This window comes from Dendropsophus ebraccatus, chromosome 8, assembly GCF_027789765.1.
Source record: "Dendropsophus ebraccatus isolate aDenEbr1 chromosome 8, aDenEbr1.pat, whole genome shotgun sequence".
Taxonomy (NCBI): domain Eukaryota; kingdom Metazoa; phylum Chordata; class Amphibia; order Anura; family Hylidae; genus Dendropsophus; species Dendropsophus ebraccatus.
The window spans coordinates 105,805,086-105,827,485 of record NC_091461.1 but is presented as its reverse complement, the minus strand read 5'-3'; the positions used below and the strand labels follow the sequence as shown (position 1 = coordinate 105,827,485).

The following is a 22,400-nucleotide window of genomic DNA, read 5'->3' as shown; positions in this document are numbered from 1 at the left end:
GAGGAAGGGAGAAAAGGAACAAGTAAGGAATGATGAAAGGAATATATTGAAAGTTAAAGGAACAAAACAATAGAAGGAAGAAAAGAAAGTAGGCAGATAAAAAGATAGAAAAGAAAGGACAAAAAAGTAATTAAGAAAAATGGCAATGAGGAAAAGTGCAAATAAGGAAAGGAAGAGAGAAAAAAAAAGAAGGATAAAAAGAGAAAAGGTAGGATGGAAATGCAAATGGGAGGAAAATAGTGAAAAGAAGAAAAAAATGAGGGAAGGAAGTAATAAAGGAAGGAAGGCAGAGCAGTCACAGAACAGATGCCTGAGAGCAAATAATAGGAGATAAAAGCACTTCCTGCTCCAGCACGGACTTCCTGCTCAGGCTTCTAGTACAGACACTCAGGGATTTTACATGCAGAACCACATGAATATAGGAGGCAGATAAACTGGTCACAGGCATGTGGTCATGCCGATAATATGACCAGAGTACAATGCATTACAGTGTATCTGCTTACAGGCTGGTCTGTCAGCATCACAGGATTCTGAACGCAGCTTTGGATGTGACTGGAGTGGAGGATATGATAACTCTAGATTACTATAGATTAATAGAAAAAAAAAAAAACATTTGCAACAAAATCAAGCTACTCATTGATAAAAGGGGTTCTCCAGGTTTAGAAAAACATGGCAGCTTTCTTCCAGACCCAGCACCACTCTTGTTCCTAGTTGTCGGTGTGGGTTTTTCAGCTTAGTTTTATTTAAGTTGATGGAGTTGAACAGTAATACCACACACAACTTAGGTGACGCTGTGTTTGCAAGAAAGTAGCTGTATTTTAAAAATCTTGGATAACTCCTTTAAGTGGAGCTGCTCTGCTGCTGTGCATTGTGGGAGTTGTGGTGTTCTGTTTTCCAGGTGTGTCACAATGTGCACATTTCAGCAGTACAACGCCTAGAGGTCTGGACTCACACCTCATATTGGTGAAGTCTTGAGAACTATTTTCCTGCCTCTCAGGTACAAAGAATCCCTTGAAAGAGTCCTAGTACAGTGCGGTAATAAAAACTAAATATTGACGCGGCCATTTTAAGCAGCAGCCTGGGTCAATATTAAACCTGCACATGTCTGAGTAGGCAGCCGTCCAGCTCCAGCAAATACACAGAGCAGGCGAGACCTGTGCCGGGGCGGAATAGTGGAGCAGTGAGGGGACAATGTGTTATACAAGAGCGGAGGTGATGTTCTGCAGAGCCGGATGTTATCCTGGGCCCCCACTCTCTCCCTGTTATGTTAATGGAAGGAAAATAAACCTGAGCAACCTGTTACTGGCAGGGCATGCTGGCACTTGTAGTCACTCAATAGTACCACAACAGTAGTATAACAAAATGGCCAGGAAACATTGTAACTAATTAGATCTGCCGCTCAGGGCTGTGGAAATGCTGAGTGACAACCCCTGTGGCGGCCAGCATAGTTGTCACGTATTTGTCCCAGACAAAATCCTTACTTAGTTTTATCTGTTTCTGGGAAAGCTGAGTGAGTATCCTTATATACTGATCCCGAGTTAAATCCTGTATTATACTCCAGAGCTGAGCTCATTATTCTGCTGGTGGAGTGACTGTGTACATACAATACTTATCCTGTACTGATCCTGAGTTACATCCTGTATTATACTCCAGAGCTGCACTCACTATTCTGCTGATGGGGTCACTGTGTACATACATCACATTACTTATCCTGTATTATACTCCAGAGCTGCACTCACTATTCTGCTGGTGGGGTCACTGTGTACATACATTAAATTACTTATCCTGTACTAATCCTGAGTTGGTTCTTGTTATATCGGTTATACAGCGTATGTATTTACTTCACCAGCAGATTAGTGAGCGCAGCTCTGGAGTACAGGATATAACCTAGAGAGGGGATTCTTCTCCCTGTAAATAAAGCCACTGTGATAAGAAGTAAATCTCAGGGATTGCTATGAATGTGGAGCCTCCCTTGAAGTCACAGATCAGCACTGGATGATGGGTGTAGACACTTACTTGCAGGCACAGAACACACTGCTTACAATGTTTCTATCTCGGCTTCCTCTGAAAACCTGCAGTTTTGTGTCTTTTGTGAGATTGTTGGTGATTGGACCTTTGTACGGCGTCTGCCATTGGCTGCGATCTCTCCTGCACTTAGTCCCTGGGGCAGACAGTCTGAGGTTACACTATAATCCGCCCCTGTCTGATTCTTTAGCTTTTTCACTGGGGGGTGTTAGCTGGCACTGTGTAGCGCTCAGCTCTGCTGCATCTGATGCACAGCAGACAGGCCTGATCTGTGTCCACATCAACACTTCCTTGTAGAGATTTTCCAGGAGTTATATCAACTTATTAAGTTAAATCAAGAAACTTTTTATTTGTTCGGTGTCCTTGAGAACTTGTACAAACACCTGGGTATTCACTAACACTATGTATCACCAAGAAATCTGGGTTGTGTCTACAATTGCTATAGGCACATTATACAGTAGTTGCACCTTAAAAAATAAAAAAGGTTGCCTAAGGGTAGCTTCACACACACCAAGTTGCGGATCCTGTACGTGTGAACGCACCCTAAGGGGATCCAACAGTTGCTACATAAGAAGACACTAGTATTAGAAATAAGCAGGATCGGAGCATAAACTTTTATATAACTTTACCCTATACGTCACAACCAAACAGGGGGAAGGGTGGTCTGGGCCGATTTTTTACCGTACTATAACCCCCCAGCAGCGGTGAAGTAAATCTCTTCTGACCCCCATAATTTGTTTCAAGAAAACAAAGGGCACGGAGCGTATATTACAACACTGAACTCCATGCCCACTGCTGCCTGTACCATAGGTCTCTGCAGGGCCTGCTCTAGGTTTTTGCGGGCCCTGGGGTGACAGAACCGCAGCGGGCTCCTCATTCATCCACTATGCACAATCACTTGAGACACGACTAACATACACAAACACACATTATCGACACAGATTGACGGACTGACTGACACTGACCGACTGACACTGACACATTTAGACACTGACACACAGCACTTACAGCTCAGTCTTCTCCCTCTTCCTCTCTGTCCATCTGCCCTCCACACTGTTGCGGTTGAGGACCTGCGGGTCATGTGATCAGGTCCTTCACCCTTGTGAAGGTCCTGCTCCCTCTCCTGTGTCTTCTGATGTTGAACCCCTCACCCTGCACTACAGTGAGGGGGCTGAACATTAGAACACGCCGGCCCTGTAAACTGTGCGCCCCTTCTGATCGTTTTCAATTATATGCAGTTTGTAATCTAGTATAACTCTTTGGACACTTTGACCAGTCAGACCATTGTCACACTGCCTTTCACTGTATTTCACTATACTGCCATTCACTTCAGTGGAGTTGCCATACCAGACACAACCCATGGGTAGGTGTGGCGCTGTTTGTGGCAGAAAGCAGCCATGATTTTGTAACCCTATTCAACCCCTTTAAGTACCATCAGTTACATTTTCTCTAAAGGCTGTGAAGTATATCTGTAAAAAAGTATTACCTGTGCTGGATTCATTAAATTAAAGGACAACAGGGCACTTCTAAAAAAGCCCCACAATCCTCATGCTGTTACTTACCCTCGCTCCTGTATGTTTTTCTGCCATCCTGGATCTGCTATGTTGTGATGTAATAGTTCTGGTGAAACGGCCCTGGACTGGACAGGCTGGCACTGCCCTAGGTGATGAGGTATAGTACAGCTCTATATAGATGGTATATTGAGGTAGAAAGGGTTACTGGTGCTGGGCAATGTGCTAGGTGAGCAAAAATGAAAGAAGCAGCAGAACCACTGTAACAAGGTAGGGGTTACACTAAGCACTGAACTGTTGCTGTTGTTGAAAACAACCTTGATTTACCTTTAAGGCACAGTGTGGATCCTCTGAAAGTGGCAGGCAGGCCCACAGATTTCAGCCACAGTGTAGTCTGTCTCCACCTACTTCCTGTTTTCCATCTTGCTCTCCCTCTTATTGGACAACAGTCAGTTGGCTTCTGATTGCAGAGAAGGGAGACACCTAGTGGCCAGCCAGGATTATAGAATTATTTTTTAATGGGCCAAAAACAGTCATTGTTGGTGACTAGGTGATCAAATGGATCCAAATTAACAAAACAATTGTTTTTTTCAGCTTCAATAAGGCTTTATGAGATTAGAAAAAACATGGCTGCTTGCTTTTACAAATAACACAGCTTTGTGTTCTACATAACCAGCCCCGCACCTACAGACAAAGTAACGCCATATTTATCAACTTTTACAATGCCCTGAAAAGTATCTGTATGTTATATCTATACCTCCACTATATTATACAGTGATTACACTTATGCCCCCCCCCCCCCCCCCCATTACGACTCATCACCCCTTATTGAGGGGTCAAAACCTCTATTGGTTAAATAGGAAAACCAGATCTTTTCCTGTAGTCACTATCCAGGTATCCAGGGTATTCAGGGCTCTGCTGTCCAGGTATTAGTCACTTTGATTGCAGACTAGTTAGGTTTTCCACTAAACATTCTTCAGATGTCAACTTTTCTTCAGTATATGTCATCTACCCTGTATATACAGAGGATACGTCTCACACCGCGGCTGATACAGACGTATTACTGACAGACAGACTGATTTTAAATGTTTTTCCAGACGGGAAAGCAACGTCTTCCCCGACTCTTGGGTAATTTGGCCTAATGCCAGCAGACTCCATAGACGCTGTGGTACCAATACGGGGGAAGCCTATGGAGTCTGGATGAAATCTATTACAGCCACAATGAATTATATAGAGCATAGGGAGAAGCGCTGTGGACAGACAATAGGTTAGCGAGGGATTGGTACCAAGATATATCTTCACACAAAGGGGGATATATTAATGTATATCTATACTATACCTGATGTAAAATGATTTTTTTTTAAATTCTGTTCACTTTTAGTATCTACAAGGGCCTGAGATCCTATATATATATATATATATATATATATATATATATATATATATAAATATTCTAGATATTCTATATCTACAAGGCCATCTTGCCTGAGATTCCTTTAATAACATTTACAGACATGCTTTACAGCCACTATAGGGGCCACAAGAGCATGTAGTCTGGAGATGACTTATTGATTTCTATAGGAGAGTGTTGTGGGCATGCACTATGACCTGTGTAGGGAGGGGGAGAGGTAAGATGAGACAATCACCTATTGATTTCTATGGGAGAGTGTTGTGGGCATGCTAGTTGATCTATGCAGAGTTCAGTGCGCAGAGGGAGAAGAGGTGAGCTGTGGACATCACCTTATTGATTTCTATGGAAGAGTGTTATAGGCATGCTCTGTAACCTGTGCAGAGGTCAGGGGGAGGGAAGGGGTGAGCTGTGACCATGATGGGTCAAACCCGCAGCCCTCCAGATTACAAAATTACAATTCCCATCATGTCTCGACAGCCAAAGATAAAGTCTTGGCTGTCCAAATATGGAGGGAATTGTAACGACGCGAGCGACTTTGACGCCCCTGCTCTATTTATACTAGGTAATTTTTTTATGCAAGTGATGATGATGATGAGAGGGCTGCTGTGAAGTCATCTGTACAGAACAGTAGCTAGCCGCCTATTGTGATGTTTAGTAGTCGAAATTAAAATCAAGATTTTTCTTAATATATGTGAATAATGAATGAAAAATAAAACATAAAAAATCCACTGGTGTTAGAAAGTGCAAGAGATTTATAATTTACTTTTATTAAAGAATCTCACGTCTTCCAGTACTTATCAGCTGCTGCATGTCCTGCAGAAAGTGTGATTTCTTTCCAGTCTGGAGTGCAAAAGATGTTTTCTATGGGGATTTGCTACTGCTCTGGACAGTTCTTGACATGGACAGAGGTGGCAGAAGAGAGCACGGTGTCAGACTGAAAAGAATACACCACTTCCTGCAGGACATACAGCATCTGATAAGTACTGGGAGATTCGAGATATTTAATAGAAGTAAATTATACATTTCCGGCGCTTTTTTTTTTTTTTTTTTTTTTAAACAAACAAGCCCTTTAAACAATAGGCGGCCATTGTGTGATCCCTTTTAGCCTCCCCTGCCCAGAGGCCCCATAGCGGCCCGCACCTAATACCCAGCTATCTTGTCTTTTCAATCTTCCATAAAGGGAGAGACTCCCTGGTGATTGTGTAAATGACTGGAATGTTAACAGGAGGTGATGAAAGGTTTCCCTTTCTCTATGAAGCTTTTCAGCTGACGGCAGTGATATGGCGGTAAACACCATCGTGGGGGATTAAACGAGAGAAAAACAAGATTCTAAGTAAAGTTTCTGTATTAGCAGTCACTCTCCTACGTAATTGTGGCATCCAAGTCTAGATTGCCAGATCAAGCCACGATCAAACTGTGGTAACCATGTAAATGGGGAAGGTGACCAAGATGACCCTGCGGTGGTTGAGTCATCATGAGATGGCGTTACATTGCTCCTACATAATTTCCTACATGTGTATCAAGCGTTCCCAGTCTCAACGTCAGTCTTATTATGTATCTTCACTGTATTCACTTCACTGAGTTGTATCCCAGCTTTTTTAGTCTCAACAACACAAATCCACTGCTCTTTGAGGGTCTCTTTTCCATTCATGGAGCCCCCATTTACAGTGCATTTAATTAGTAATGTCCTCAAGTCCTCAAGGTTTATTACATCAAACTACAAATTGATGGATCCTTGGTAAGATGTAGGGATCTGAGTCACCACCCTCAACTCTTGCCTTGCCTGGCCTTCCTGATAAGGGCGGGTTCACACTACGAAATTCTCGCGGACAATGTCCGCGGAAATCCGTCAGCTGTCCGCCCGCATGGGCACGCGCTTTTCCGCCGGCTCCATAGACACCATTCTATGGGCCGGCGTATTCCGCGATCCGCTAAAAGAAGTGACATGACACTTCTTTCAGCGTATAGTGAAATACGCCGGCCCATAGAATGGTGTCTATGGGGCCGGCGGAAAGGCGCTCAGATGTGCGGGCGGACAGCTGACGGAATTCCGCGGACATTGTCTGCGAGAATTCCGTAGTGTGAACCCGTCCTAAGAGTGCACAAGCACAGGAAGAGACAGACTCGAGACAGGAAGTGACAGGCACAAGGCAGAAAGTGACAGGCACAAGGCAGAAAGTGACAGAGACAAGACTGGAAGTGACATAAATTACAAAGGAAATGACAGAAATGAGACAAGAAGTGAAAGGCGCAAGGTGGGAAGTGACAGACACAAAACAGGAAGTGACAAAGAAGAGACAGGAAGTGACTGACACAAGGCAAGAAGTGACAGAAAACAAGACAGGAAGTGACAGACACAAGACAGGAAGAGACAGAGACTAGAGAGGAATGCTTTACCCAAAGCCCTCAGACTCATACCCAAGTTTCAAGCGTGCCCTAAAGACTCATCTCTTCAGGCATGCGTATAACTAGAGATGAGCAAACCGGGTTCGGGTTCAAGTCCATCCGAACCCGAACTTTCGGCATTTGATTAGCTGGGGCTGAAGAACTTGGATAAAGCTCTGAGGTTGTCTGGAAAACATGGATACAGCCAATGACTATATCCATGTTTTCCACATAGCCTTAGGGCTTTATCCAGCTTCAGCAGCCAACACTAATGAAATCTCAAAAATTCGGGTTCGGATGGACTCGAGCATGCTCGAGGTTCGCTCATCTCTACTTATAACATTCCGTAAATTTTGTTTTCCACTGTGTTGACCCCTCACCTTTGACCAATGACGCTGAGGAGGAAGGTATATGTCCTACCTTCTTCCACGGCGCCATTCCTGGGTTGTTAGTCGGCGCGATCTTCGGCTAGAAGCACTGATTCAATGGAGCAGGCCTGGTACCCCCACAAATCAGCTGTTTGACACAACTGTGGCTCTTGCATATACACATTAATGGGGCTCAAGCAATTGACTCAATCGCCACAGATCCTATTCACCACGGATCCTATTCATGGGGGTCAAATATGTTGATCTCGATGGGTCCAGCCAATTATCTACAGTAATACTCCACAATCATCATCCTCCAGCAGACAACAGGCAACAAGTCTTCCTAATACTGAGACGGATGTTGTATCCCTGTGCCCCAGGCTGTTTGGAATTGGAGGAGATGATGATACACCTGGGAAGCGCTATTACCTGTCTTATTAGTATAAGATAACTCCGTATGCCAATGCATCTGTAATGCTTCCTGACTATGGCTGCGATCCCAAATCATATCTCATAAGGAGGAAGAAACTCACCTGGACTCAAACTTGTACACATTGCCCTACATTCACTCACAGCATGGCCGTAGCCTCCAGACAGTGCAGGGTGTGGTGTGACGGCTCTCTGTCACTAGCAGATCTATCACCACCAGTCTCAGAACCATCTTACCACAGTCTTGTGCTGCGTTTACACAGACAGATTTATCTGACAGATCTTTGAAGCCCAAACCAGGAACAGACTATAAACAGGGATCAGGTCATGAAGGAAAGACTGGGATCTATCCTCTTTTCAAATCCATTCCTGGCTTTGGCTTCCAAAATCTGTCAGATAAATCTGTCTGTGTAAACGCACCCTAACACATGTCTATTGAGGCAAATCCAGACCAGTCCTGAAGCCCACATCTACACACATTTAGGGAGAGTGAGGTATGATTACAGCATGCCGCCTTGTGCTAAATGCTGCCACAGTAGGACCACACAGGGAGTTATTGCAGCAGGTGCTGCAACCTCCCTGATTCTGGCAGGGAACTGACTGAAGTGCTGGCTGTGGGAGGGGAATAGACAGGTTGGGAGGGTTGAGGCCCTTTAAGGGGAACCACTTTAAATGGGCCTAAGGATTAATTGCCCTAATATCCCCCAGTAGTGTTATCTATGCAAACTGCCCATCAGTGTATGGATTCTATACATAACAGTCGCAGTGGTTAAAACAAGGTGAGAACATTTAATAGTTTCACTTAGGGATGGTCCGAACCGAGTTTGGTTCGGGTTCGTACAAACCCGAACTCTCGGTAATGATTCCCGCTGTCTGCCCTTTCCGTGCAGCGGGCGGATCCAGCCATAGCCATAGGCTGTATCCCAGTTTTCCAGGCGGTCCTCCTGCTGTATCCACCCGCCCAACGGAGCGGGCAGACAGCGGGAATCTGATAAGTGTCCGGGTTTATACGAACCCGAACCTCGGAGGGTTCGGACCATCCCTACTTTCAATCTCATTTCTATCTGCCTATGTTAATTAAAGTTGCAATACCGCTTCAACTGTATATGCTTAGCAACCCATTCTGTCTGAAACAAGCCCTCCATCTGAATGGCTGCCGTATAGAACTACATAGAAAGTAGCAGCCGCTATAGTGTGAACACCGTGTAGTGTCCCACTAAGTGTTTTTCTTCTTTCTTACACCTAGGTAAAAGTGTAGCTATTGTGAAAGGATTTGCTCAGTAGAGTGCAGGATTGCAGTGTGAACAGCAGTCAACAGGCTCAAACAAATGAAGTCCAAGTACAGGCTTTGCCTGCGTTTATTATCTAATACAAGAAAACAAATAAACAGCCTTGGCTTTAGGCATAACACAAAATAAACTCTGCTTGTCCAGCATTAACTATACAGAAGACGGCCCTGTCTATAGGCTACGACTAGCTGCAGTCGCACGAACATAACATATTATATACAGTCCAGTGTTTTACCTTGGTCAGGTATATGGCTTCTCCTGAGGCTGCAGCCTTCCAGCACACTCAGCTGCACCCAGCCTCACTCTGTCCATGGCTCTGCAAAACTTTATGAAGCTGCTGATGATCCAGATTCAGCACCTGTGGCGTCTGATGCCAAACAATATCTGGAGTGGAGAAAGTGGAATGGACAGCCCCACTACCAAGCCTGCCATCCATTCCTAAAAACCAGGCCCAAACACACTTTATCAAAACATCCTCAGCAACTACCTTTGCTAGAGATCACATCCCTGATTTTACCATGTCTCAGATAGTTTTAGTTAAAGGGGTTGTCCAGCGTGGGGGCTATTTTTTCATATGGCCGGGGAGGCCTTGGCTGAAAGAAAAGACGTCCACTCACCTCCCCGGTTTCAGCGGTGGGTCCCGCATCGCGTCGCTCCGGTGCCCGGTTCCCGTCCGCTTCCGGGTGTCTGACGTGGGCCGAGACGTGACGTCTCAGGTCCGCTCAGCCACTCAGTGAAGGAGGTGGGATTCATGTTGGCTGATCGTTGCGTTGTTTGTCTTTCAAACATGTTGAAAGACAAACGACTGTGATAGCAGCGATCTGCTGCCGTCGCTCCACGGAATAGAAGCGGCGGCATCAGACCGCCACTATCTCCAATGGGCTGCCCGGACGATCTAGCAATCACCCGGGCAGCCCCAACCACCGCCACAGCTCCCAGCGGCCCACGCTGTACTCACCCGCTTGCTGCAGCCGCAGCAAGCAGGGAACGAGGGGCAAACGAGCGCTAATAGCCACTGTCGGCCCGTGGAATAGGGCCTTTAGTTTCTGTCTTCAAGCTAGGCAGGACGTATATACACCTGTTCTCAAGCTAGTGACCCTATCTTAATAGGTTGCTAGACTAAAACCCCAGGGAAGCCGGAGACAATGGAGTCTATCCCCTTGCTTACGCCGTGGATTTACTTAGACACAGGACAGTTAACCACCTAAAGAAAGGAGAGCACTATAAAAGCTGTACCTGCAGTAGAGCACTGTGCAAGTTAGCCACTCTCTACTGACTTACGCTCGGCTAATTAGGAAGGATACTACTAGATAGCTCCACCCAGTGACAAAAAAACTGGGACTTGAACTACCATATTAGGACAGAAAAACCTGGAACTTGTACTACCCCATTGGGACGGAAACCTGAGGCAGAAGGCGGTCATATATTCATAGATCACATATATACATGAGTACAAGGACTTCTACAGAACACTATAGAGACACTTCACCACATCCCGGCAGAGTACTCACTAAATTAGGCAAGGGACCCTCCTATCCAGTCCCTGACACGTACTACTGTTAACTTCTTCTATCAACTCACCTATTTGCCTGTTCCCATTGCTACTGTTGATTTTTGAACCTAAGTACTGTTACAGTTATTATTGCACTGAGATACCTTCCATAAGTAAAGTTTGGACTATGTTTAAAGTGGGACTACCACCAGACCTGCACCTACACTCCGCACCTCACATTAGTCCTAAAAAGGTCCGATTGCTACGTTTCCGGGGTGGGTGTTACTACTCCTGGCCACCGTGACAAGTAGCCCCAAAACATCAGAGCCCACCAGCAGGCCCAACACCAGTCCCACCAACCCGGGCCGTGGCAACTGTAATCATACATATGTTTTATACTTTAAGGGAAAACACTTTAATATTCAGGGAGACATAAGATAAATGATAAAGGAGAAAGCTAAATGGCGAATCAAGAGATGTGGATGTGTTAATGTCTATGACTATGTAGTCGCGTGTTGGTAATTGTTAGGTAGTGGATGATGATATCATCATCATCCAGAGGTGAAAATAGATGGGAATATTATTAGAATACCGAGCCCTGAGGCTCCCAAAAAAGCAGGAACATACAAAACATGGTGTAATAGGTAATAAGTATGGAAATGAGACTGATAGAAGAAGAATAATAGTACATGGTGACTAAGTCATAGAACCCCGAGCGATTCCATCAACATAAACCCTGAAAAAAAGAAGATTGTGGAGGTGCTGTAGATGACACTGTTATGGGGGATCTGTAGATGACATTGTTATGAGGATCTGTAGATGACACTGTTATAGGGGATCTGTAGATCACACTATTATAGGGGATCTGTAGATTACACTGTTATGGGGATGTGTAGATGACACTGTTATGGAGGACCTGTAGATGACATTGTTATGAGGATCTGTAGATGACACTGTTATAGGGGATCTGTAGATCACACTATTATAGGGGATCTGTAGATTACACTGTTATGGGGGATCTGTTGATGACACTGTTATGGGGGATCTGTTGATGACACTGTTATGGGGGATCTGTAGATTACACTGTTATGGGGGATCTGTTGATGACACTGTTATGGGGGATCTGTAGATGACACTTATGGAGGATCTGTAGATAACACTGTTATGGAGGATCTGTAGATGACACTGTTATGGAGGATCTGTAGATGACACTGTTATGGGGGATCGGTAGATAACACTGTTATGGAGGATCTGTAGATGACACTGTTATGGGGGATCTGTAGATGACACTGTTATGGGGGATCTGTAGATGACACTGTTTTGGAGGGATCTGTAGATGACACTGTTATAGGGGATCTGTAGATCACAAATACTCTTCGATATACTCTCCCTCATCTATAGTTAATAAGGGTAGACACTTTCACACATTTTAAAATATGTTTTCCTTTCTAACAGCAATGTTTTATTTTTTATTTTTAGAACACAGTGAAAAAGAAGCAGAAATCCTGATTTTCCCACAAAAAATGGCAAACATAATAAAGAGCAGATGCCGTGTCTGAACGTGGCTAATATTAAACCTTCTCACATTGTTTTGCAATTAAATCTATAATAAATCCAGTTATGAATCTCACATATTCTTTCTTTTTTACTGTTTCTTGGTTGCATTTTTATTCATGTAATAAAAGAAGCACCATATGTTGGAAACCAGTGAGGAAACTTTATATATTTCAGTTGTATTTCATGTAATCTAATAAATCACACTCTAAGAGTCCTACCTGCAGCACTCAGTCCCAGTACCATAGAGAGTAATATCACTAGTGCAAAAATATTCCCCAGTTCAGTGAAAGCATTACTATGCTAAATACATAAAGCACATTACATTACTATATTACTATAATACTACCCCTTATAACACTACTCTAATACTTCTCCCATATACAAGAATATAACTACTATAATACGACATGGAGAGAAAGGAGCTGCTGCACCTCACATCTATGGCCGACACTAATGCCCATCGGCTTCATTTAAAACCAATGCCAGGATGTTGATATATAATTTGATCAAACTATATTGCCTCATGTACCACGTGCAGGTCCCCTGGTTCACATGAACCCCGCAAAGTGAGCACCAGCAGGGAAGGGAGGCCATCGAATGGCCCTGCAACCCCAATGTCACAGGACCAAACCCCAAGGCCCCCCCCAAAACCCATCAGGCGCCGCCGGCACTTGGTGTTGCTTGGTGGCCGATTTCCCCGTCATTCTATTGCTCCTATGTGCAAGAATATAACTACTATAATACTGCTCCTATGTACAAGAATATAACTACTATAATACTGCTCCTATATACACAAATATAACTACTATAATACTGCCCCCTATATACAAGAATATGACTACTATAATACTGCCCCCTATATACAAGAATATAACTACTATAATACTGCTCCTATATACAAGAATATAACTACTATAATACTGCCCCTATATACAAGAATATAACTACTATAATACTGCTCCTATATACAAGAATATAACTACTATAATACTGCCCCTATATACAAGAATATAACTACTATAATACTGCCCCTATATACAAGAATATAACTACTATAATACTGCTTCTATGTACAAGAATATAACTACTATAATACTGCTCCTATATACAAGAATATAACTACTATAATACTGCTCCAATGTACAAGAATATAACTACTATAATACTGCTGCTATGTACAAGAAAATAACTACTATAATACTGCTCCTATGTACAAGAATATAACTACTATAATACAGCTCCTCTATACAAGAATATAACTACTATAATACTGCTCCTATGTACAAGAATATAACTACTATATATACTATATATACTATATATACAGAAGATGCCTGTGCTCACATGTCTGGACCCTATGTCTTCCCCATTCTGTGAGAGCAGCAATGGTAAGTGTAATACCGTATCCATACTTGTGTCGTTTGGGGGCAGCCTTCCCCGCCGGTGGTGCTGGTTGGGTTTTGGTGGGGCTTTTTGGGTCTGGTCCTGTGACATTGGGGTTGCAGGGCCGTTCCATGGCCTCCCTTCCCTGCACGTGCACGCTTTGCGGGGTTGGCGGTCGCTGACCGACACGGTGTGGAGTCAGCGTAGGGACCCGTGTGGACCAGAGGACCTGCGCGGTGGTACACGGGGCAATATGGCTTGATCAATTCATATACAGACACTCTGGTGTTGATTTTTAATATAGGCCTAGCAGCATTAGTATCAGCCATAGATGGGATGTGCAGCGGTTCCATTCTCTCCAGTTCGTGTTATAACTACTATAATACTGCTCCTATGCACAAGAATATAACTACTATAATATGCACAAGCCAAAAAGACAGAAATGGCTGCACATCGCACCCATGGCTGACACGAAAGCTTATTCAGCTACATTTAAAACCAACATCAGAAGTTAGTATATAATTTGGCCAAACCATATTGCCTCATGTACCACGTGCAGGTCTTCTGATACACATGAGTCCCTAACCAAAAAACATCACTGTGTCTGTCAGCGACCACAATCCCCGCAAAACGTGCACAAGCAGAGAAGGGTTTGGGTTTGCTAATTTGGATCACATGGGTCTTACAAAGCACGAGTGCTAGCCACAATGAAAAAAGGGACAGAATACATAAAATATGCACAAGCCAAAAAGACAGAAATGGCTGCACATCGCACCCATGGCTGATACGAAAGCTAATTCAGCTACATTTAAAACCAACATCAGAAGTTAGTATATAATTTGGCCAAACCATATTGCCTCATGTACCACATGCAGGTCTTCTGGTACACATGAGTCCCTAACCAAAAAACATCACTGTGTCTGTTAGCGACCACAATCCCCGCAAAACGTGCGCAAGCAGAGAAGGGGGGCCACGGAATGGCCCCGCAACCCCATTGTCACAGGACCAGACTCTAAAAGGCCCCCCCAGACCCCACAGGCGCCACCGGCGGAAAAAGTGGACGCCAAGCAACACAAGTGTGAACAAGCTCTTACCTCTCTCTCCATTTCTCTGCAGGTAGAATGGGAGAATACTATGATAAGATGTGCAGCCATTTCTGTCTTTTTGGCTTGTGCATATTTTATGTATTCTGTCCCTTTTTTCATTGTGGCTAGCACTCGTGCTTTGTAAGACCCATGTGATCCAAATTAGCAGGAAGCACCTGTGTACATAAGGGGAGGATCTCCTAGTATTCTCCCATTCTACCTGCAGAGGAATGGAGAGAGGGGTAAGAGCTTGTTCACACTTGTGTTGCTTGGCGCCCACTTTTTCCGCCGGTGGCGCCTGCGGGGTCCGAGGGGGCCCTTTAAGGTCTGGTCCTGTGACAATGGGGTTGCAGGGCCATTCCGTGGCCCCCCTTCTCTGCTTGTGCACGTTTTGCGGGGATTGTGGTCGCTGACCGGCACAGTGATGTTTTTTGGTTAGGGACTCATGTGTATCAGAAGACCTGCACGTGGTACATGAGGCAATATGGTTTGGCCAAATTATATACTAACTTCTGATGTTGGTTTTAAATATAGCTGAATGGGCTTTCGTGTCAGCCATGGGTGCGATGTGCAGCCATTTCTGTCTTTTTGGCTTGTGCATATAACTACTATAATACTGCTCCTATATACAAGAATATAACTACTATAACACTGCTCCTATGCACAAGAATATAACTACTATAAAACTGCTCCTATATACAAGAATATAACTACTATAATACTGCTTCTATATACAAGAATATAACTACTATAATACTGCTTCTATATACAAGAATATAATTACTATAATACTGCTCCTATATACAAGAATATAACTACTATAATACTGCCCCCTATATGCAAGAATACAACTACTATAATACCTCACACCTATGGCTGACACTAATGCCTTTCGGCTACATTTAAAAACCAAAGACAGGATGTTAGTATATAATTTGATGAAACCATATTGCCTCATGTACCATGTGCAGGTCCCCTGGTTCACATGAGTCCCTAAACTAACTCAACACTGTGTCGGTCAGCGACCGCCCTTCCCTGCTTGCACACACTTTGCCGGGATTGCGTTCACTGACCGGTGTTGTTTGGTATCACAGTGTTGTTTGGTATCAGAGACCTGCACGTGGTACATGAGGCAATATGGTTTGATCAAATTATATAATAACTTCTGATGTTGGTTTTTAATGTAGCTGAACAAGCTTTCATGTCAACCATGGGTGCCATGTGCAGCAATTTCTGTTCTTTAGGCTTGTGCATATAACTACAATACTGCTCGTATAGTTTCTTGCATTGCCTTGTATTTTATATTCATGTAAAGTTAGTTGAAATGTTATGAATGTATTATATTGGTAAGGATATTCCAGACAGCTCTGTATCTCAGCTCTTTGTGCTATGCCAAGGAGCCCAGTGTTGGTGGTACATGATAATTTATTTGGTGGAGGCCTCTAGACAGATGCCATCTTGCCCTTCCTGTAATCTGGCAGTGGCTTATAGCTGTGAGGTCTCCGGTGTGCAGGCAGTGATGGCACCGTGCAGGTTCGGCTTTCGCTGACATTGCACCCATATGAATTAATGACGGGAGTGCCTCGAGGATCGTGTTTTTCTTGCTGCCAATGAAACATTCGTGTCCAAGCAAGTCCTTTCCCGAACCTGTCTTACACAACGCCTTATGAAGCCGCTCTACGGATAAGCCCCAGCCACAACCCCATTACTTTGTAGATATAAATCCTCTGTAAAGCTAAAAGTCAAAAACTCAAAAGCGAAAAAAAAATGGAAATATTTTTTGGTAAAAAAAATTAAGAAAAATGCTTGTTTTTGTGTTGTTCTCAGTAGGACGACGCCATATGCGATTTTTGACAAGTCACTCTGTTTTCTCTTTATTTGTAGTCATCCGTCCAGGAGCTCCTTCCAGGGTTTGGACGCCAAACGCGATAAACACGTATGGAAATGTTATGGAAGGGAAAGGCTTCACCATCGCAGATGGCTGTTATTGGGTGGGATGAAGAAAGATGGCGGCGGGCCAAAGGCTTGTCAATCTGAGTAAGAGGACCAGCTGGCTTCTTCGCTCGCTTTGATTCTGTGGGATCTCTGCGTCGCTTTTGTCTGAGCGTTCGTTCTGTGTCTTTTAGAAATTTAATAGGGGTTAAAAATTCTTCTCGCTTCTTCTATTTCACAGTCATGGTGGTCAATGGTGGAGGCGAGGTGGATTCAAATTATTATATACAGGTTCCTTACCGCGACCTGACCGTCACCAGATCCCAAACACAACCTGGATTCATAGACGATACGGCTTCAGTCCATCGCAGTCCTAACAGCTCACTCAGAGTGGCCATAAGCGTGGCAGTGTGTGTTTTGGGCAAAGAGAGGAGAGTAAGGCCACATTCACACATCTGTTATCCTGACGGTAACCTCAGATCCAGAATCCATGGATGGTCCAAAATAGCACCGATCCCTTCATTCAAGATCAGAGATCCGTGCTGTAAATGCAGCCCATAATATGGCTCACTAGTATTTTTTTCGTGTTATGGATCCCGGCCCCAAACACACTTCTGTAACAGGTACAGATGTGTATAGGGCCCATAGAAATGAATGGGCCTGCATCTGTCTATGTCATTCTATGTGTGAAAGGGGCCTAAATCTAGTCTACCCATAAAACCACATTTCTAGATGTGCAGCTTTATAAAAATATACATAAAAATAATTTCAGTTTCCCAGATATAAATAACTGTATTAAAGTGTGACTGTCGTTTAAATTTTTTGGCAGAATTTTTTTGCATTTTTATCATGAAAAAGCAGTTTGAAGCTCACCCCCCTGTCTTCATGGTTTTCTATGGAGAGGGGAGGGATGGAGGGAGATGAGGCACCAAAACAGGACAACAAAGAGTTCATTTACAGCTACATCACCGGGCTATCTCCTCTGAAGTCAGCACTGACCTTTCTGACCTCTGAATACCGGCTTTCACACAGCTTCCACTGGGTAATCCTTTGTTCTCTGCTCTCTGCTGGCCACTAATCTCCCCCCTCCCCCCTCCATAGATTACACAGGACCCAAATGATGTGAAAGAGTTGAGATTTCCTGATAATGACAGTCTATCTATCTATCTATCTATCTATCTATCTATCTATCTATCTATCTATCCATCTCTCTCTTTCTCTCTGGCTTTGAATGTTCAATGTAGTCCCCCGTCCCCCAGGATCTCATTTTATGTTACATGATCTTCTCTCATTGGGATATCCTTTTATATTATTGATAATTCTTCTATTGTTTTTGCTGTAGAAAAGTTGTGGCTATCTGTTTTATCCCTCCTTAATGATGCGCTCCTGCGGGTGGTGCTGACATATGTTAGATGATACATTACATACTATATAGTAAACCATCTATATATATATATATATATATATATATATGGTCAAACTTGTGGGATGTTCCTCTAGGGGGCGCCTCTCTCCTCAGTATAGCATCAGACACCGGTATTGATCCGGCTCGGTAGTGATGGCCTCCTCCGTGTGCCAGAACACGTGATCAGATGATCTGTCAATGTCACTACTTTACCGTATAGTGAATTATTAATGCAAAGTGCTCACTTTTTGCTCTTTTGTCCAGCAGGAGGGGATAAGACAAGGTCACATGACACCAGCAATGTAAAGAAATGGTTAATTAAAATTATAATGTGGTGGAGGACCACAGCCCACAGGTATAACAGCCTCACAGATCACAGACCGAACATCAGGCCTGGTATACAATCCCTACCCCTACCCCTGGCGTATTCTGCTATCTGCCGAAAGAAGTGACATGTCACTTCTTTCGGCGGATAGCGGAATAAGCCGGCCCATAGAATGGTGTCTACGGAGCCGGCGGAAAGGCGCGCGGGCAGCCGACGGAATTCCGCGGATATTATCCACGAGAATTCCGTAGTGTGAACCCACCCTAATACAGGACAGGCTGGGTCCTCCAGAGAGAGAGAGACACACTTTGTAACTAATAACCACTGTGACCAAGAGATCAGGATCCTGAACAGGGGAGCCCCTACTATTAAAGGGATTTTTGTTAGGATAGGTCATCAGCAGCTCAACTCCCATTGAAGTGTATAGGAACTAGCATGATGACCTTAGAGAGTGATCCTAGCATTGTGGGTAGCGGTTTATGGCAGTCTGCAGATTTCCTGGCATGCTGGGACTTGTAGTCTCACAAATTTACAAGCAGTCTAATGGCCCTATTCCACCAACAGATCTGACAACAGATTATCTGCCAAAGATTTGAAGCCAAACCCAGGAGTGGATTTGAAAAGAAGAGAAATCCAGTCTTTCCTTTATAACCTGTTCTCTGATTATAGTCTGTTCCTGGCTTTGGCTTCAAATCTTTGGCAGATAATCTGTCGTCAGATATGTTGGTAGAATAGGGCCTTTAGGCATCAGACATAATGGAGTAACAGCACTGTCATATTATATCTGTGTGTAATACCGCAGAGCTGATCGAGACGGGATTACAGATGTCTGGAACTCGCCATACCGCATGGAAGAAAATATATAAGATACATTTCCTGCGTCATATTAAAAAAAAAAAAAAAAACATAAAACGAGACCCCTTATTGTTTCCAGCTGTCGGCCGCTGGAATAACCTATAAAATGCTCGTAATGAAAACAAAGTGTAAACTTAGCACCTATAATGGTATTTCTAATTATCCGGACAGCATGGAAAAAGGCCACTATTCCTGGGGGGCGCTGCCATGGAGTCACCAAGGGGTTAATGGACGAGGGTAGAAAGCTCATTTATTCTGACGCGTCGCACAATAGATTAATGATCAGCCATAAGCGGGAAGACTTAAAGGGGAACTGCACAATTTTGCTTATTTTCTATTTAGGTACACAAATAATTTATTTGCAACAACCCAGAATACCCCTATAAATTATTCAGGTGGTCTCCTCAAAAAATACAGCGTATATATGAGCTGTCTTTTCTTTATTAGTGGGATGGCTTTGGTAATTAATAAGCTATTAGCTATTAATATACTACTAAGCTAATGAGGACCTAGAGTGTCAACGAGGTGGGTCTTAAGAAGAGCACTCAGGTTCACACCCCATTAAAAAAAGTGGCGACCACTCCTTTGACAATCTATAGACGGCAATGATACCCATAGACTGTCAAGGGGTAGTCACCACTTAGTTGTCAACAGGATGTGAATCCGAGCACTCTCTCCACTGAGTGACCACCCAGCCCCATTGGCAATCTAGGCCCTTAGTAGTATATAAGGCTCAAAAACTAACAGTACCAATAGCTGCGGAATATGAGGAAGCTATAAAAAGTATTTGTACCCGGCACGGCCACATAACATAGACATTTTTGGACAAAGGGGGAGATTTATCAAACATGGTGTTGTTAAATTCAAATTTTGATGTTGACCTGACTCTATGGAGATAGGTCACTACCCAGGTATAGGATAGTTTCAGATTAGGAGTTAGCAGCTGCAGTTTTGCTTACACCTTAAAATCACAGACACAGACAGGTGATGTATGTATCAGTAATGTAAGTTTGGGAAGCGCCCCCTTAATTGATTTGTGTTAACTTTTATAGACAGAATATGGGGCGGTACTACGCATGAGCAGTGTATTCACATGAATTACATAAACATTCAATACAGGTGGGGTTTCAAGTCAAAAGACATATACATGTCACACTCTAATAGGTCAATCCATAGATGGTCAGCAGTTTCCTGTCCTGCGCAGTCAAGCTGGCACAATGTCTTGTTTACCATTAATTGTTTATATATCAGTGTCTCTCTTGCTTCTATATTGTGACTACAATGATAAGTTCAAGGAGCTGAGCTCATTGCCCTGCTGCCAGCCTTCCTTTTCTTCTTCCAGACCATCTTTCTGTTACCCTCTGATCCTCTTCTAATTCAGAGGCTTGTATATATAGGTGAAGTTTCACAGGTACTGTGCAAGTAGGTAAAATCACATCACCTAGCCTTATCAGTGTAAAGTGAAACTGGCTCAGTTGCCCCTAGCAACCAATCAGATTCCACTTTTCATTTTCCAAAGAATCTGTGAGGAATGAAAGGTGGAATCTGATTGGTTGCTAGGGGCAACTGAGCCAGTTTCACTTTACACCATGTTTGATAAATCTCCCCGAAAAGTGTCTATTGACTGTAAGGGAAATTATTTAAAGTGAATGTACCACTAGGTACATCACTTTGTGTTTTTTTACATGAATAGACTGCCACCGGCATGGGGATGTCGGTGCCGCGGTCCTTTTTCAAAACGCCACCCGATTCCCGCACACATTGGCGGTCTGTTCCCGAGCAGCGGTGCGGCATGAAGCACTGGGGACTCCTCAGGCACCAGGACCCAGGTGTAGTGGCATCATCCACAACCCTATGAGCAGTGCCCTTGATCTTATGTATTCCTATAGATGCATGGCACACATCATACCATTATACCCAGGGCCCGGTTCTGCACTTGTGATCTTCACTTTGGGTGTTCACATCCTTTGTCTCCAGTGTGCGATATGATTTCACATGCTCAGTACTCTGACACCAACCACTAATGTTAGCAGCGCATCAGCGAGCAAGATTACACATGAAAGCCGATATCCTGCAGATCCAGGGCAGCTTCTTAATAGCAGTCTGATGGCATTTTATGGCAGATAATCAAGTCCAGTATTGATTACATGTTCTGCCTCTTAATCACTCCCCATATATGCTCCATGAATATTTTACACGGAGAGCAGAACGCTCCCTCTCGTAGTAAAGTCAGGCTGCTCTATAAAACGGACAGAGCTCTGCTAATTCAGGGCAGGGATTTTGCAGAGTTGGCGGGGCGAGATGTTTTTCAGTCCAAGCGATGGCCGACGGCCAAATCTCATAAATCCAAAAATGTAAAATATAAAAAACCTTCTCCAACTTATTTCATTGCACTTGGACTGAAGCTGCTCCAGAAAGATTACAGTAATCTAAGGGGGAGAACCTACGTATACAATCCTCCAACCTACCCGTGCCGACAACAATCTGAACCTGTGTGTACCGGGGCAAAGATACCAGTCCTGTGTGTACCGGCCGGGGCAAAGAGACAAGTCCTGTGCGTACTAGGGGTAAAGAGACCAGTCCTGTGTGTACCGGGGCAAAGAGACCAGTCCTGGGTGTACCGGGGGGCAAAGGACCAGTCTTGTGTGTACCGGCCAAAGAGACCAGTCCTGTGTGTACCAGGGACAAAGAGACCAGTCCTGTGTGTACCAGGGACAAAGAGACCAGTCCTGTGTGTACCGGCCGGGGCAAAGAGACAAGTCCTGTGTGTACCAGGGACAAAGACCAGTCCTGTGTGTACCGGGGCAAAGAAACCAGTCCTGTGTGTACCGGGGCAAAGAGACCAGTCCTGGGTGTACCGGGGGGCAAAGGACCAGTCTTGTGTGTACCGGCCAAAGAGACCAGTCCTGTGTGTACCGGGGCAAAGAGACCAGTCCTGTGCATACCGG

At 44.0% G+C, this 22,400-nt stretch overlaps 1 protein-coding gene across 4 annotated transcripts in view; it reads right to left on the bottom strand.

Moving 5' to 3' along the window:
* FGGY (FGGY carbohydrate kinase domain containing) overlaps positions 1–22,400 on the bottom strand; it is a 381,964-nt gene that overhangs the window by 151,015 nt on the left and 208,549 nt on the right. Inside the window, exon 1 of one of the 4 annotated variants that reach the window (XM_069981327.1) lies at positions 3,864–3,944. The exons of 2 other annotated variants lie outside the window; for them this stretch is intronic. The gene's annotated coding sequence lies outside the window, so the exon portion shown is untranslated. Of the gene's footprint in view, positions 1–2,016; positions 2,090–3,863; positions 3,945–22,400 lie in introns of those variants that run through there. One more of the 4 variants, XM_069981326.1, reaches the window with a different exon arrangement.